Source organism: Ictidomys tridecemlineatus, chromosome 2, assembly GCF_052094955.1.
Source record: "Ictidomys tridecemlineatus isolate mIctTri1 chromosome 2, mIctTri1.hap1, whole genome shotgun sequence".
Lineage (NCBI taxonomy): Eukaryota > Metazoa > Chordata > Mammalia > Rodentia > Sciuridae > Ictidomys > Ictidomys tridecemlineatus.
Window position 1 is genome coordinate 70,305,756 of NC_135478.1, and position 16,818 is coordinate 70,322,573.

The 16,818-nt window shown below is 40.6% G+C and overlaps 1 pseudogene across 1 annotated transcript; it reads right to left on the reverse strand.

The window, feature by feature from the left end:
- Positions 1 to 5,401: 5,401 nt before the first annotated feature.
- On the reverse strand, positions 5,402 to 16,482 carry LOC101975806 (zinc finger and BTB domain-containing protein 14 pseudogene; annotated as a pseudogene). Its single transcript, XR_013427952.1, has 4 exons — positions 14,599 to 16,482; positions 11,435 to 11,513; positions 10,686 to 10,828; positions 5,402 to 7,250 (listed from the first exon to the last, which is right to left on the reverse strand). The product of XR_013427952.1 is annotated as a zinc finger and BTB domain-containing protein 14 pseudogene (transcript).
- Positions 16,483 to 16,818: the final 336 nt, after the last annotated feature.

A 16,818-nucleotide genomic window follows, 5' to 3' on the forward strand; every position in this document is an offset into this window, starting at 1 on the left:
AGATCACCACATTTGGTCAAGATGCCTTGATCATGGAAACCATTATCATTCACACTTACAGAAATAATAATAATTTTAGACACAAAAAAAAAAAGCATTGAGGTTTTCTACCTGTTTGCATTTCCTAGGGGGAAAAAGAAACTTATGCATGGGTAGTAGAGAAAAAATTATGTCAGGTTAAACTATCAGTAAATGTATCAATCAACCCCAGCTCCAGACAGGGGAGAAGTGGGAGAAACAGCACAGCTCAATAAAAGTGAGCTCCACTGTGTAAATTGGCCCTTGAACTACTTTGTATCTTGGCCTACTATGCTTTCCCAGAGTGTTTTCTTTGAATTTCAATAAACCTCTGCCTTGCTTGCCAACCCTTTGTGCCTCATTGAATTATCTACTCTGGAATCCAAGAACATGGAGGTGAGAACCTTTGGAGACTAGTGCTTGGGGTCTAGGAGCATACTAGGTTATTCTAGGGCTTCTAAGTCAGGGAACACTCTCATGTTTAAATGGATCTGCTACATGTGCACTCATGTATATTTACATGATTTTCATCATTTTTTAATTCATTGTTTTAACATTTTCAAGCAGTTAAGCATTGTCTCTGCTGCTTCAACTTTTCCTATATTATAATCCAGAAATGAAATGTATAAAGTTTTTGTCATTTTATACTTACTATGGAAGTATTTTTGTTTTCAGAACATGATCAAAAGTATTCCAAACTTTTTGAGCGTTCTTTAAAAAATCATCTTTTTACTGCATTCTTGAATTTAGCCCGAAACCAGCACCGGCTTCATGAATGAAGGTTCAAGATGTGAGAAACCACTAGGGAGTTTTGAGACAAGAATCTAATTACCTTTAAACCAGCTCCAGGATGGCTCCTCCTAGCTCCAGCCTCCAGCCACCTATTTTGGTAGTGAGGTTTACTGAAGAGGCTAGCTAGAGAGAGCAAACATGTCAGGGAGTGGACTTTTATTGAGGAACACAAAATTCTGGGGGAAATCCCATCCAATGAAGATTAAGGGGGGCATCATCCCAAGGTCAAGGGTGATGATTGGGTCTTTGGGGTAGTGGTCAGACATTCCTCCACAGGGGCAAGCCCTCGGGCCTGAGAAGGGTGGGGAAAGTTCTGGACGCAAAATGTGCCTAAGCACCTCTCGCCCAGCCAGGGAGGTAACTCAAATCACATGTGAGGATGGCCTCCCACATATTCCCCCTTTTTTCTTTTAAAAATTAGGTGATGATTTACTCTCTCAAGTCTCTGCACTCTTGCTCTGAAGACTCACCATCTTATAATTACAACACAAAAGAGAATTAACAGCAAAGAGAACAATGCAATAATGTACAGGCCAAGTGTTTAATAATGTTTCCAGAGTTAAATCCATTTAATTCCTTCAATATTTGATTAGCTAAAGAAGAAGGATCCAAAAAAATTAGTTCTATTAGTTTGACTATCTTGGATATGATGATGGAGTTCCAAAAGATTCAAGCTATTATTATTATTTTGCCAAATACCTATCAAATGGTTTTTAACCTTCTCCCAATCTCAGAGAGAAGCATTGTATTTGGCAGCTGTAACACACAAATTTATAACTTGCGTGGCATTTAAGCCTTTCTTTAAACTTTAAAGCCAAAAGTTCATTACCTATATTTATAACAGTTGCCTCTAAGGCATTTAACTTAGTCTCAATCCTTTCATCAATATTTACTTGATTGTGCAGAGCCTTGGAAGTATTTTGGGCTAAATTATTAAGAAATTTTCATGTTGAATACTTTGAGATAAAGTTTTTGAAGCTGTGACTGTGGATGCAATGAAAAAAACCAAGGATATAACTCCCACAATTATAATTTCAATGGCATGACTAGGTCTTGCTAACTGGGTATGGATTTGCTGTAAGACTTGAAAAACAGCATCAGCATACCATGGCTCTGAAACATTAGGCAATAAAACAAAAGAGGGCTGACAATATACCAGCACTCCTTTTCCTCTATTATATCTAGTAATACACATGGTTAGCTTACATTTGTTACATGTTACAACATATCTGTCATATATCCATTTAACTTTTGCATTTTCAATGATTAAAAAGTAAGGAGTGGGGGATAGTAGAGGATAGGAAAGGCAGCAGAATACAACAGACACTAGTATGGCAATATGTAAAACAATGGAAGTGTAACTGATGTGATTCTGCAATCTGTATACGGGGTAAAAATGGGAGTTCATAACCCACTTGAATCAAAGTGTGAAATATGATATATCAAGAACTATGTAATGTTTTGAACAACGAACAATAAAAAAATAAATACAATAAAATAAAATGTATGGAGATTAAACACAGGCTCATAAGCCATAGCAAGAACCTTCCTTACAGCTCTTGCCAACAAATTTTGGTAAAGGCTTGTCTGTAAAATGTAAGAAATCTGAGGCAAACATCTAAGCGCCAAACATCTTTCTGAATACCACCTTCACTGTAGGTCAAAATATTGCTAACAAATCCTGCAGGTGTCATAGCAGAACTTTTTCGTAATTGTCTTTTATCAATTTTTGGAGACCAGTCTAAAATATACCCACTATCTTTAGACACCTTATGTTGTACTGAAAAGGTATTTACACAATCTATCCATCTAGAATTTATCTCCAGGATGCAAGGCTAGTTCAATTTTATATACGGAAATCAGTTAATGTTATTCACCACATCAATAGACTTAAAGATAAGAACCATATGATCATCTTGATAGATGCAGAAAAAGCATTTGACAAAGTACAGCATCCCTTTATGTTCAAAACACTAGAAAAACTAGGATAACAGGAACTTACCTTAACATTGTAAAAGCTATATATGCTAAGCCTCAGGCTAGCATCATTCTAAATGGAGAAAAACTGAAGGCATTCCCTCTAAAATCTGGAACAAAACAGTGATGCCCTCTCTCATCACTTCTATTCAATATAGTTCTTGAAACACTGGCCAGAGCAGTTAGACAGATGAAAGAAATTAAAGGCATAAAAATAGGAAAAGAAGAACTTAAATTATCACTATTTGCAGTTGACATGATTCTATACCTAGCAGACCCAAAAGGGCCTACAAAGAAACTACTAGAGCTAATAAATGAATTCAGCAAAGTGGCAGGATATAAAATCAACATGCATAAATCAAAGGCATTCCTGTATATCAACGACAAATTTTCTGAAATGGAAATGAGGACAAGCACCCCATTCACAATATCCTCAAAAAAATAATAAATAAATACTTGGGAATCAACCTAACAAAAGAGGTGAAAGATTTATACAATGAAAACTACAGAACCCTAAAGAGAGAAATAGAAGATCTTAGAAGATGGAAAAATATACCCTGTTCATGGATAGGCAGAACTAACATCATCAAAATGGCGATTTTTCCAAAAGTTCTCTATAGGTTTAATGCAATACCAATCAAAATCCCAATGGCATTTCTTGTAGAAATAGATAAAGCAATCATGAAATTCATATGGAAAAATAAAAGACCCAGAATAGCAAAAGCAATTCTAAGCAGGAAGAGTGAAACAGGTGGTATAGCGATACCAGACTTCAAACTATACTACAGAGCAATAGTAACAAAAACAACATGGTACTGGTACCAAAACAGGAGGGTGGACCAGTGGTACAGAATAGAGGACACAGAGACCAATCCACAAAATTACAACAATACTATATTTGACAAAGTTGCTAAAAGCATGCAATGGAGGAAATATAGCATCTTCAACAAATGGTGCTGGGGAAACTGGAAATCCATATGCAACAAAATGAATCTGAATCCCTTTCTCTCGCCATGCACAAAAGTTAACTCAAATGGATCAAGGACCTTGATATCAAAACAGACACTCTGCATCTGATAGAAGAAAAAGTTGGCTCCAATCTACATATTGTGGGGTTGGGCTCCAAATTCCTTAATAGGACACCCATAGCACAAGAGTTAATAACTAGAATCAACAAATGGGACTCACTTAAACTAAAAAGTTTTTTCTCAGCAAGAGAAAGAATAAGAGAGGTAAATAGGGAGCCTACATCCTGGGAACAAATTTTTACTCCTCACACTTCAGATACAGCCCTAATATCCAGAGTATACAAAGAACTCAAAAAACTAAACAGTAAGAAAACAAATAACCCAATCAATAAATGGGCCAAGGATCTGAACAGACACTTCTCAGAGGAGGAAATACAAACAATCAACAAGTACTTGAAAAAATGCTCACCATCTCTAGCAGTCAGAGAAATGCAAATCAAAACCACCCTAAGATATCATCTCACTCCAGTAAGAATGGCAGCCATTATGAAGTCAAACAACAACAAGTGCTGGCGAGGATGTGGGGAAAAGGGTACACTTGTTCATTGCCGGTGGGACTGCAAATTGGTGTGGCCAATTTGAAAAGCAGTATGGAGATTTCTTGGAAAGCTGGGAATGGAACCACCATTTGACCCAGCTATCCCCCTTCTCGGACAATTCCCTAAAGACCTTAAAAGAGCATACTATAGGGATACTGCTGCATCGATGTTCTTAGCAGCACAATTCACAATAGCTAGACTGTGGAACCAAACTAGATGCCCTTCAATAGATGAATGGATAAAAAAAATGTGGCATTTATACACAATGGAGTATTATTCAGCACTAAAAAAATGACAAAATCATGGCATTTGCAGGGAAATGGATGGCACTAGAGCAGATTATGCTAAGTGAAGCTAGCCAATCCCTAAAAAACAAATGCCAAATGTCATCTTTGATAAAAGGAGAGCAACTAAGAACAGAGCAGAGAGGAAGAGCATGAGAAGAAAATTAACATTAAACAGGGATGAGAGGTGGGAGGGAAAGGGAGAGAGAAGGGAAATTGCATGGAAATGGAAGGAGACCCTCATCGTTATACAAAATTACATATAAGAAGAAGTGAGGGGAAAGTGGAAAAAAATAACAAGGAAGAGAAATGAAGTACATTAGATGGGGTACAGAGAGAAGATGGGAGGGGAGGAGAGGGTAGGGGGGATAGTAGAGGATAGGAAAGGCAGCAGAATACAACAGACACTAGTATGGCAGTATGTAAAAACGTGGATGTGTAACTGATGTGATTCTGCAATCTGTATATGGGGGAAAAATGGGAGTTCATAACCCACTTGAATCAAATGTATGAAATATAATATGTCAAGAGCTATGTAATGTTTTGAACAACTAATAATTAAAAAAGACAGATCTCTAATGTAGTCTAAACATTTTGAATATTCTCAATATTGCCAGGTATTTCATTAGAAAGGCAAATTTTATGTAATTTTCTTTCTAATTTTTACCATGTATATAAATTTGGTGAATCTTGGTCACAAAACCAAGGACAAAATTTACCAACTGTCACAACCCCTCGCCAGCAAGGGAAACACGACACAGGATTCTTCTTTCAGCAGTTTATTCAGGACCCTTGAATCATGATGAGAAAACAGGAATAAGAGAGCGAGCGGTCGGTCTGCCCTAGCTTAAGTACCCAGCCCCGCCAATGAACTAGCACCACGTGGAAAAGTCTAATAGGTACAGCGCAGCAGAAGCAGGCCAGAGCCCAGCCCCACAGCCTTACAAGGAGTTGTTTACTTCTAACAATTCTAACCGCTTAACAAAGCGGAAGCAGAGACCAGCGCCATATTCAGGGTGTGGTCGCTGGCTCCCAACAGTTCCCCCTTTCTGTTTTACAAGCAACAGGTAAAAGTAGAGGTCCTATCTCCATTGTGCAAAAGTGGCCGTAAATAATGGCACACTCCTGAGGGGCGCCTCCCCAGGCGAGTCACCATTCCGACCGATGCCTTTTTCATGGAGGTGGGGCATCGACATCAAATCCACATGCAATAGGACATGCTTTTCTTGGGACTCAAACCTAGAGCTCCCAAGTGCAGTGCCTTGCCTCGCACCCTGTGCTGTGTCGATCACTTGAGCATGGTGAGCCATGCTTGAGGGGACTGTCCTGCCTCTAAAGCGGCAAAGGCTTGTACAAGCATAAGATTGTGCACCCGCTGCCGCTTGCGCATACGAACCAGACACCACAGGCACAATCCAATGGCAAGTACTAGGACCACAGCCAATGCACCCATGCCTGCCCATTGCTTCAAGAAACTAAAAGACTTAAACAACCATGATATTACATCTTTCACGGGAGCAATATGGACTCGCGTCTTGTAGTCCATCCATGGGCAATAAACACCCATGAGTGAGTACTTGACTCAAAATGTCCACTTGGTCTTGTAGTAGATCTACCCGCTGGTTGAGAAGCACAATGCCACGATGTAGATGTTGATTCATCATAGTCTGAGTCTCCATAGCTGTTGCAGCAGTACCCGCAAGCTTGTTCACAGCATCAGCAGTAAGCACAGCAGTGGTGAGAGCCGTGGCGGCAGTGGTGAGAGCCGTGGCGGCAGTGGCCGCCACAACAGCAGAAGCTGCAACGGCTGCCACAATGGCTGCAGTTATACCAAGGTCTCTTTTGTTTCTTTGCAATAATACAGGCAAATTATCATCATCAATAGACACAGGTAAAGGCAAGTAGGAGGGCACACGTACTACCACAACAGAGTCCTCCAAAGAGGCATTCCAGCATTGTACAAGTCTACACGTCTGGTTAGAACAATTGAGTAAAGGAGATGAATAAAGGTTTTGTTAGAATTAATAAACTGAGGGGTCAATGAGCCCTGACATCCAGTCCAAGCTGGTGAACTAGTTTTTATGGCTTTACAATGGGGCAACAATGTCAGTTGTTGAGGAATAGAAGTATTGGCTCTCAATACCTTAGCAGGAAAAACACCATTGATTACAATAGCATTACCATTTGAGCCCCGGGAACCATCACTATCAAACCAGCCCAAAGATTGATTGGTTAACATAATACAAGGTACGGAATCAGAGTAATTAACATGTACAGAGAAACACAATGTGTCAAATAATGAAACAGTAGAAAAGTTATCAATAGCTGCTACAGTATCCACAGGCAAGGTCGGTCAATCCATGGTGGCAGAGCCATTAGTAGTGAAGAAAAATGGAAGTACACCAGCCTGAGAAGTAATGGGCAATGGATATGGCCACGTCTTTACCACCGCCCAGAGGAGTCGTTCTGCAGTCCAGACGACCTCATGTCTGATCACCATCAGGAGAAGCATCAAGCACCTCATCTTGTTCATCTTCATTCTTCCTTCCTGACGGAGCTTGAGGAACTTTCCGCACGAGGCGCTCTGGCACCCACAACGGTTCCGTTCGGTCCTATGGGAAAACACAGACAGAACCTCGTGCCCATGCCAGCACAGGATCCGGCCCATACCATTGTCCAGAAAGTACATCTTTCCACTTAACATGCCCAAAGTTAGGGGCTGAGGGCGAACAGTGCCTAGTCGCAGCAGAGCGCCCTTGGATGTCCAGATTCAAAAAATTAATAGTGAATAGAGCCAGGGAGAGGCGCTCTTTTGGGGTGTGGCCTAGGCCAATGCCCCCTTTTTGTTTTATTAACATCTCTTTTAGAGTCTTATGAGCGCGCTCTACAATACCCTGACCTTGTGGATTGTAGGGTAAACCATGGACAAGCTGGATACCCATCTGGTTGCAAAAGGAAGAAAATTATTGTCCAGTATACGCTGGACCGTTGTCCATCTTAATGGTCTGTGGTAATCCCCAGGCTGCCCAGGCTTCCAAGCAATGCGTGATAACATTTCCAGCCTTTTCACCAGACAAAGCAGAAGCATGGATAATGCCAGAACAAGTATCTACAGACACATGGACATATTTAAGTTTGCCAAAGTCGGGAACATGAGTGACATCCATTTGCCATATAGTTAAAGGCCACAAACCATGAGGATTTATGCCCACAGAAGAGGGATGATGTAAAATGATACAATTAGGACAATCCAATACAATCTGCCGAGCATCAGCACGGGAGATAGTAAAGCGCTTCTGAAGTGCTCGTGCATTAATATGAAATTTACTATGAAAGTTTCTAACTTGATCTAAGGAGGAAATAGGGAACACCCAAGAAGGATGAGTAGCAAGATCAGCTTGGGCATTGCCAGCAGAAAGAGCACCCGGTAAACCTGTGTGGGCTTGAATATGCAAGGGGTAAAAACAGGTGGAGAGATTCCAAATCAATGTTTGAAGATGGAGAAAAAGGGAAGACATTACTCCTGATGTGTGTATTGGGACCCACTGCTTCCAACACCTTTAAAGCTTGAACTACATAAACAGAATCTGAGATTAAATTAAAAGGAAATGGACATTGTTCAAATACTTTTATGACAATTTGCAGCTCCACCCATTGTGGATTGCCAGGAGCAAACTGATGTTGGATAGGAGGTTGATCATTTACCACATAGGCTCCAATACCAGTTTTAGATCCATCTGTAAAGATATTTGCAGCTCCTGGGATAGGCGTAGAAGAAGTGATTTTAGGAAAAATGATAGGATGTTCCTTAACAAATGTAATAAGAGGATGTGAAGGATAGTGATTATCTATTTCTCCTAGAAAAGAGCATTGTAATATAGCCCAATTATCCAGGTTAGCACACAAAACTTGAATTTGTTGACACGTATAAGGGACAATCACAGACGTTGGAGGAAAACCAAAAAATTGTATACTTTGTTGTATCCCTAACATAGCTAAAGAAGCAACTGCATCAGGATAATACTCAAGGGATTTTCCAGGGGATATACGTGGATGTATCCACAACAAAGGACCATCTTGCCACAAAACTCCAGTAGGTTGCCATACAGTGGCAAGCACACATAATTGAAGAGGCTTATCCTCTTGAAGCCTGCAAAGGCTGGCATGTTGTATAGCCTCTTCCACTTTAAGCAACGCTGACCTGGCTTCCTCAGTAAGATGTCGAGGGGAAGTAAGATCTGAGTCACCTTTAAGAATTTCATACAAAGGTTTTAATTCAACATTGGGAATATGTAAGTAACCCCTAATCCAATTTATGTTACCCAATAATTTTTGAAAATCATTTAACGTATGTAAATTATCAGTCCTAAGAGTTACCTTTTGGGGTGTAATAGTTTCACAAGAGATACTAGCACCAAGATAATCAACAGAGTCTCCTGTCTGTACTTTATCAGGTGAAATAAGCAAGCCCTTTGATTGTAGTAAATGTACTAAATCAGTGTAAGCTGCCTCCAACATAGGGAGTAACAGCTGCCCTACATTCTCTAGTACATTGCTCAAAAACAAGTTGCTTAATCAAAGGCATGGCTCTATCGGGATCACCAAAGATTTTTCCTGCAGCATCCACCATCCTAGCAACAAAGTCTGAGAAATGTTATGTAGGGCCCTGTATAATTTTAGTCAGATTGCCAGACACTTCTCCTCTATTTGGGAGTGACTTCCATGCACGGATACAAATGTTATTAATCTGTTCATATACTTCAGGAGGATATCCCGTCTGTTGATTGGCAAACCTACCCTGCCCCAAAAGCATATCTTTATCCCAGGCGGGGCGTCCCGCCGCATGATTTTGGGCAGCCTGCTCTACAACACCCTCTAGCATAAATGCTCTCCAGTCCAAATATTTGCCTGGGGAAACACAAGCGCGCACCAGACTAGCCCAATCTGAGGGGGTCATGCAAAATCTGGTAAGCCCCTCTACCTGAGTAAGAGTGAAAGCAGCATCTATACCATAAGTGCGAACGGATTCTGCCAAGGTTTTAATTATTTTAAAATTTAAAGGCTCACGGTATCTTCCCCTATTAGCGTCCTGAAAAACCGGGTACGCTAGTCCCATGTCTGTATTAACTGTTCCCCAAACTTGTGTATGAAAAGTTCTCCCGGAGCTTTGGACTCCCCCCACATATGGGGGCAGTGCAACAGGCACTGCATCTTCTTCTAAATTCTCAACCTCCTCCTCAGAATTAAATTTATCAAAATTAGATTTATCCCCCTTCTCACGGTAGGCTTTCATGCTTTGTGTCTCCCTTTTTTTCCTTTTCATTTTTATCTTACGTAGTTGCTGTAACAATATGTCAAGGTCCTCAGAACTCTCTGAGCCACTTGTGTCCTCGGGTGTTTTTAGTTCGGTCAAGTCTGGATAGAGCCTTCTCCTATTTTTATTTTCAGACTCTTTTGCCTTTTCACTACTCTTACTCTTAATACTCTCTGCCACTTCGCTATGTGACCCCTCAGATTTTTCCTCATGTAGTTGTTCAAGAACGGCCTGACCCTCACCCACAGCTTCCTGGCATTTACCATCTGCTATATATTCTCTAACCAATTTCCAAAGTGGTATAACGCCATCCTCTAAAGTACCTTGCTCATAAGCGAAATCCAGATCTCTCCCTAATTTGTCCCAGCTGGGAATCGTAAGACTCCCTGAAAAAGCAAACCAAGGAGCCGCTATATCAGCTTCTCTTAAAAACATCTGTAAAGTACTCTGCTCCACCTTAAGTCCTTTTGAACATAGCAGCCCATCCAGGGCCAACAAAATTGGGCTTGAAGAGGTAACACCCATAATATTTTCAAAGCTATAAAGAAAGTGAAAGTACAAAAGCCCCGCTCTCTCTTTAACCACAGAAGAGCGTCCCATTCTTATTATTTTCCCTGCTCTCTCTTTATCTACAGAGGAGCATCCCATTCTATTATTTTCCCCGCTCTCTCTTTATCTACAGAGGAGCGTCCCGCTATTTACTTGTGGATTCTCACTTTACCTGAGAACTTACCGGTGCACCACCCTGACTGCTGAAAGTTCTGGATCCTGGGTTCGAGGAATATTCTTCCCTACTCGGGCCACCAACTGTCACGACCCCTCACCAGCAAGGGAAACACGACACAGAATTCTTCTTTCAGCAGTTTATTCAGGACCCTTGAATCATGATGAGAAAACAGGAATAAGAGAGCGAGCGGTCGGTCTGCCCTAGCTTAAGTACCCAGCCCCACCAATGAACTAGCACCATGTGGAAAAGTCTAATAGGTACAGTGCAGCAGAAGCAGGCCAGAGCCCAGCCCACAGCCTTACAAGGAGTTGTTTACTTCTAACAACTCTAACCGCTTAACGAAGTGGAAGCAGAGACCAGCGCCATATTCAGGGTGCGGTTGCTGCCTCTCAACACCAACAATTTTTAAAAATTGTAGCAGCTGGGTCCTTTTGACCTGCTTTTCCTTCTGATTAATTATTGTCTTTAAAATGGTCAAATACATGTCCTTATTGGTAGAAGTTGAATTCCCATTATTAATTCTTTTAACGTCCCTTAGCTCCAAAAACTGCCTGGTACCTCTGTGACCCTAAAAATTGTCTCAAATTCTGCATTTCTATAGCACACTCTCCAACTCAATCTAAGTGATTTGACACACGTGCCTCACTTCAGGTCGCCAATTTTAGCCTGCAACCCACGCCGGCTTCATGAATGAAGGACCGAGACATGAGAAACCAATAGGGAGTTTTGAATTAAAGAGATAAGACTCTAATTACCTTTAAACCAGCTCCAGGACAGCTCCTCCTAGCTCCGGCCTCCAGCCACCTATTGTGGTAGCAAGGTTTACTGAAGAGGCTATCGAGAGAGAGCAAACACCAGGAAGTGGACTTTTGTTGGGGCACAAAAATTTCTGGGGAAAATCCCATCCAATGAAGATTAAGGGGGGCAGCATCCCAAGGTCAGGGGTGATGGTTGGGTCTTTGGGGTAGTGATTAGACATGCCTCTACATGGATAAGCCCTGGGACCTGAGAAGGGTGGGGAAAGCTCTGGCACAAAATTTGCCTAAGTGCCTCTCGCCCAGCCAGGGAGGTAACTCAAATCGTGGGAGAATGGCCTCCCACACTTGAGTATAGACATAAGTACAGTTACGTTTTCATTGTTCCTTGTGGTGGTTTTAAAACCCATTTCTGGCTCTTTTAGGTACTGTTCACATATTACATTATATAATTCTCATATCAACCCAATGAAGAAACACAGGCATTGAGTGAAAATGAGTTGGTAGGTTCAAACTGAGGTGGATGTGAGACTTTGTCTCATGCCAACCTGGTACCTGCCACTTGTTTTCATAGGGCCCACAAGTTATAAAGGATGTTTCTGCTTCAAATTTTAAAAGGCAGAAACAAATCAAAAGAAGAATCTATTTCATGACAAACCAAAGTCATAAAATTCACCTTTTTCTGCTCATAAACAAAGTGTACTACAGCACATCCATTCCCCTGTTATGTCTTTTTTTTACAGTATAATCCATTTAATTGGAAACTACATACACTTACATCATTTTCTCTCATTTCAATCTTTTCCTCCAACAAAACAGAAGTTAGTATCAAGTTCATTTGATAGCACTTCCGTAAATTCCAAACACTTTAAATTACTGAGCAAGTTAACAGAGGCAAATTACCTGCTGCAGTTTGGATTTTAAATGTTCTCCAAAAGCGCATCTGTTGGAGGCTTGGACCTCAGCTCATGACATTATTGTGTCATGGTGGAACTTTGCATGGGACCTAATGTGAGGTCTTCAGGTCTTTGAGGGCATGCCCTTGAAGGGCATCTTCCTCTTCCTAGCTTTCTGGCCAGAGATAAGCAGCTTTGTTCTACCATATGTTCTTTTGATATGGCACCATGGGCCCAAAACAACTGGGCCAACTGATCATGGATTGAAACCGCCAAAACAAAACTTCTCATCAGTTGAACATCTCAGATGTTTCTATAGTAACAGAAAGCTAACACATTGCCCTTCAGTTAAACTTCCCCAAATCCTCTTTCTTCATCAGTACCAATACAATCCAAGTTGAGTACAAAAGTTAACATCAAGTTTATGGACATTCTCTTTATACAAACAGAAAAAGTAGCAGTGAAAAGGGAGTAATATTGACATTTAGAATTTCCCTTCCTCTCATGTATGTAGCAGATGCCGAGTGAGCACATTTCAGAATTAACTCCCTATAATGTTAGAAATACCCTTGAAGAATCTAACATGATGGTTTCACTATCCAGGAGACTATTACAGCCAGACGGATGTGAAGAAAGGCAGTTGCTGACCAGATCTCAGCAAGCAGAACAGCTGTCTGGTTATGACTCTGCTGCCACTAAAAGAACACAAAGAAAACATGCACCCCAATACATACAGGAACCCAATACCAGTGGCAGAAATTGTAACAGAAATATATTTCTCATGCAAAATAGGCCAAATGACAAATGCCTGCACAATACAAATAAAGATCTGAAAATTAAACTTTCTCTTTTGGGGGTACTGCCATGATTCTGTGGTTTCAATGGGTGTCAATCCCATGTTAAACTTTCAATTCTATAAAACCATGATTAAGAGTATAGAAAGCATATTTTGGAAGAAACCTGGGTGTGTGAAAGGTTGCTATGAAAAAATGAAAACAGGAATGATAGAAGTATACTTTCTTTTATATAAAAAAATGAAGGCCCAAAATATGGTTTGTTGAAGTAGCTCTCAAAAAGATGTTAAATTATTTTTCCTTTGCTTTGGTTAAAACAGCCTTGGAACAACAGTCAGATCCCCTTCTACTAACAGCATATAAACAGTGACAGGACTACTTTTAGTAAGAATAAACAACTTTCAAGAAAAGAAATTAAATTAATTTTAAACTAAATTAAACATTTTACCAATAAATAATTTCTTTTAAAGTAGCATCTTCATCCTACAATCTTGGGCAGAACATATACACCAATTTAAAAAATAAGTTTCTCCCACAATAGTCATTACAGGTGTTAATGTAACAAGCTATTAAATGAAATTACTTTAATGTGTTTTTAAAAAATTCTAGCAACCAAACATGAATTTTAACAGTTGTCATTTTCTATAATTGTACATATTCTAAAATAATTGACTAATACTTTCTTACAGAACATAATTCAAACTATTGTTGGCATTTCAATATATTCCTAACGAAATGGTTAAAAGAACATTTAGTACACCAAATCTGAAACAGAATTTATAATTCTGATTTACAGCTAATAAAAGGCAATCAATTCCTATTTAAACTGTAACCAGCGATGAAATATACTTCCATAACAAACATTTGGTCTCACAATCTTTAATATTGGTTAAAAACAGTCTGATGTTTGTTGCTCATGGAAGTTACTTTAATCCAATGTGCAAAAAAAGGTGCAGCCACCTGCTTTTACTTGAGATACATAAGACCAACACTACTATTTACACACTTAGAAGATTTTTAAATTTATTAATTTAAGCAAGCATTTTGCATCTCTTTTATGGATAAATCATGTACCACAGAAATGTTTCTTGTCCTAATTTTGAACCTAAATATAAATCCAGTTTCAAAATCAATTAAGAATTACTTTGATCTAATAAGTCTTGGAATTGTTGCACATATGAAAACCTTGTCTCTGAGAGCTTTTACTCCTCTCACCACTGGTCTACTCCACAAACCCCCCACTTGTTGCAGAAGGACAATGCCCCCAAAAGAGGAACCTGTGAACCCAGCCCTAAGCACCAGCATCCTGTGGGTTCACAGGATGATGTAGTATGTACGACTACAGCTTTGGGGGTAGATATGGGGCAATCAAAATGGATGAAGAAACACTTCAGCAAAGCAATTATTACCTGTGCACAAAAACAATGTAAAACAGTGACAAAAAAAGTGAACAAACCAAATATAAATCTAATACCATTCTGCATTTCCAGAACTTGGTTTCACACTTGCGCAGTGTTCTTGGTCAATCACCCACCAGCATTTTCTGGGTCTGTATGAAGAACATTTATTAAGTTATTCAAACTGCTGTTTTGACCAGAAGTCACGTGTGACTATGATGATTAAGAAATCAATTTACTCGATTATTACTCTGTGCAGTGCACTCACAACGCGAGTGTAGAGGATTAAAAATAGAACAGAAGTCTCTCACCTCTAAACTGGACATAGGAGTTCTCAAATTAAAATAATAAAAAAGAGGGGGAGGGGAGCTTACTGGCAACAATAGACACTAGACAGGACACTGAAACTGTTTGGTCAGAACTTAGGACCGTAATTTCCTTGACAAAGTTTTAAAAACACCTAACCAATCACTGCCTTATGTCCAGCAAGTACACTGCTCCATTCATTTCCATGAAAACATAATAACTGGCGTTCATTGATCACGATCCATGTAGTCCCAGTCTCGGCTTCCCAGGCTCAGCACTCGGGTCCTGCCACCTCTAGCTACAGGCTATTGTCTCCAACTGCTGCTCGGCTTCTGTGGCCATGGCCATGGCCTGCAACTGTTCAGTCTCGCTCTGGATGGCACTGGGGGTAACCTGCTTCCTCTCGCTGTGCATATTGTTCTCATGTCTCTTCAGATCCGATGCGTTGGCAAAGGCCTTGGTTCAGGAGCCACACACAAAGGGCTTTTCGACTCTGTGCCTCCTTTCATGGTCCTTAAGGTGAGACTTGTGTTTGAAGGCTTTGTCACACATGTGACATGCGAATGGTCTTTCATTACTGTGAACTCTCTCATGCTTCTTTAAGTCTAGGGCACGAATGAATGATTTTCCACACACCTCACAACTGTAGGGCTTATACCCTGTGTGATTTTTAAGTGTTCCTTCAGGTGGGCCTGGGTGGTGAACCCTTTTGTACACATTTCACATACAAATGGCCGGTCTGCGGTGTGAAGTTTCTCATGCTTCCTCAATCTGCCTTCATCAGGAAATGTCTTACCACATGCTTGACAGGCAATCTGCTCCTGATGGTGACCATAAAGTAAATACACAAACTTCATGTCACTGGTGGCAGTCCAGCCTTGTGTCTATTCATCTTTTATCTCACTCATTCCATCATTAAATGTTAATGCTTGAGGGGTCTGGGACCCCAAATCTTTGGACTCTGGGGTCTCCATGGATTCTACTTCCTGACCGTAGCAATTTACTTTTCGAACTTCCTCTCTCCCCAGCTCTTTCAAAATAGCTTCCTGAACCCTGAGCGTAGTCGTAGGTGATTTGCCATCCTCTTGACTTGGGGAGGTGCCTTCTACTGTGTAGTCTGAAGGACTGTCATCCTGATCCCCGATTTCTTCCACATCATCATCCTGAGTGTCAGCAGTATCTCCAATGGGGCGATTTATTTTGAGGCAATATTTACTCTTTGAATGGCCATTATTTTCATCAGGACTAGATACATCTCACTTCTGAGAGCAGAATTTATCCAAAAATCTGATACCAAGAATCTGACCTGATGACATCATTAAGTTAACATCTTCCTTTTTCACGGAGATCTTTACTGTGTACATGTAGTTCAGGACCTCTTCAAATATATCAGAACGAAGAAAATCTATCTCAATTACTGAAGAGCTATCTACCTCAAGCTTCTTGAAAAGCTTTTTAAAGTAGGTGCTGCAGGCGGCAAGAACACATCTGTTTGCTCTGAATTTCACATCTTCAACCACAATAGCAATATCACAAAATTCTCCTTCCAGGTGTTGTTCATTTAGTGTTTTCAGAAACAGAGTTTTATGATCATCGTCATTGTATTTAATGGTTTCAGACATACTGACGAAAAACTCTATGAACAACTCAGGCAATTATCTCAATGCCTTGAACGCCAAAATCTTCAGATCAGAATAACTCTGATCAGCGGCACACCAGACCTGCAGCCTGGCACAGCCACAGACACTCGCCGTGGGCTCCCCGAGTTCTTTAGTGCGCAGGCCGGGATGGAATGGATGCGGGGCGTGGGGGCACGGTGGGTGGCAGTGTTTTGGATTTTTTTTTTCGAGTTTGGGGAGGGGGCCGGGTGAGGGAAGTCGTGCACGTCCCTGATGGTAGCAGCCCTCCTCCTTGCCCGAACACAGAATGTCTAGCCAGCCGTGAATCCCTGTTATGTCTTGTAGATGGCTAATTTTGAGCAGCAGTGACAG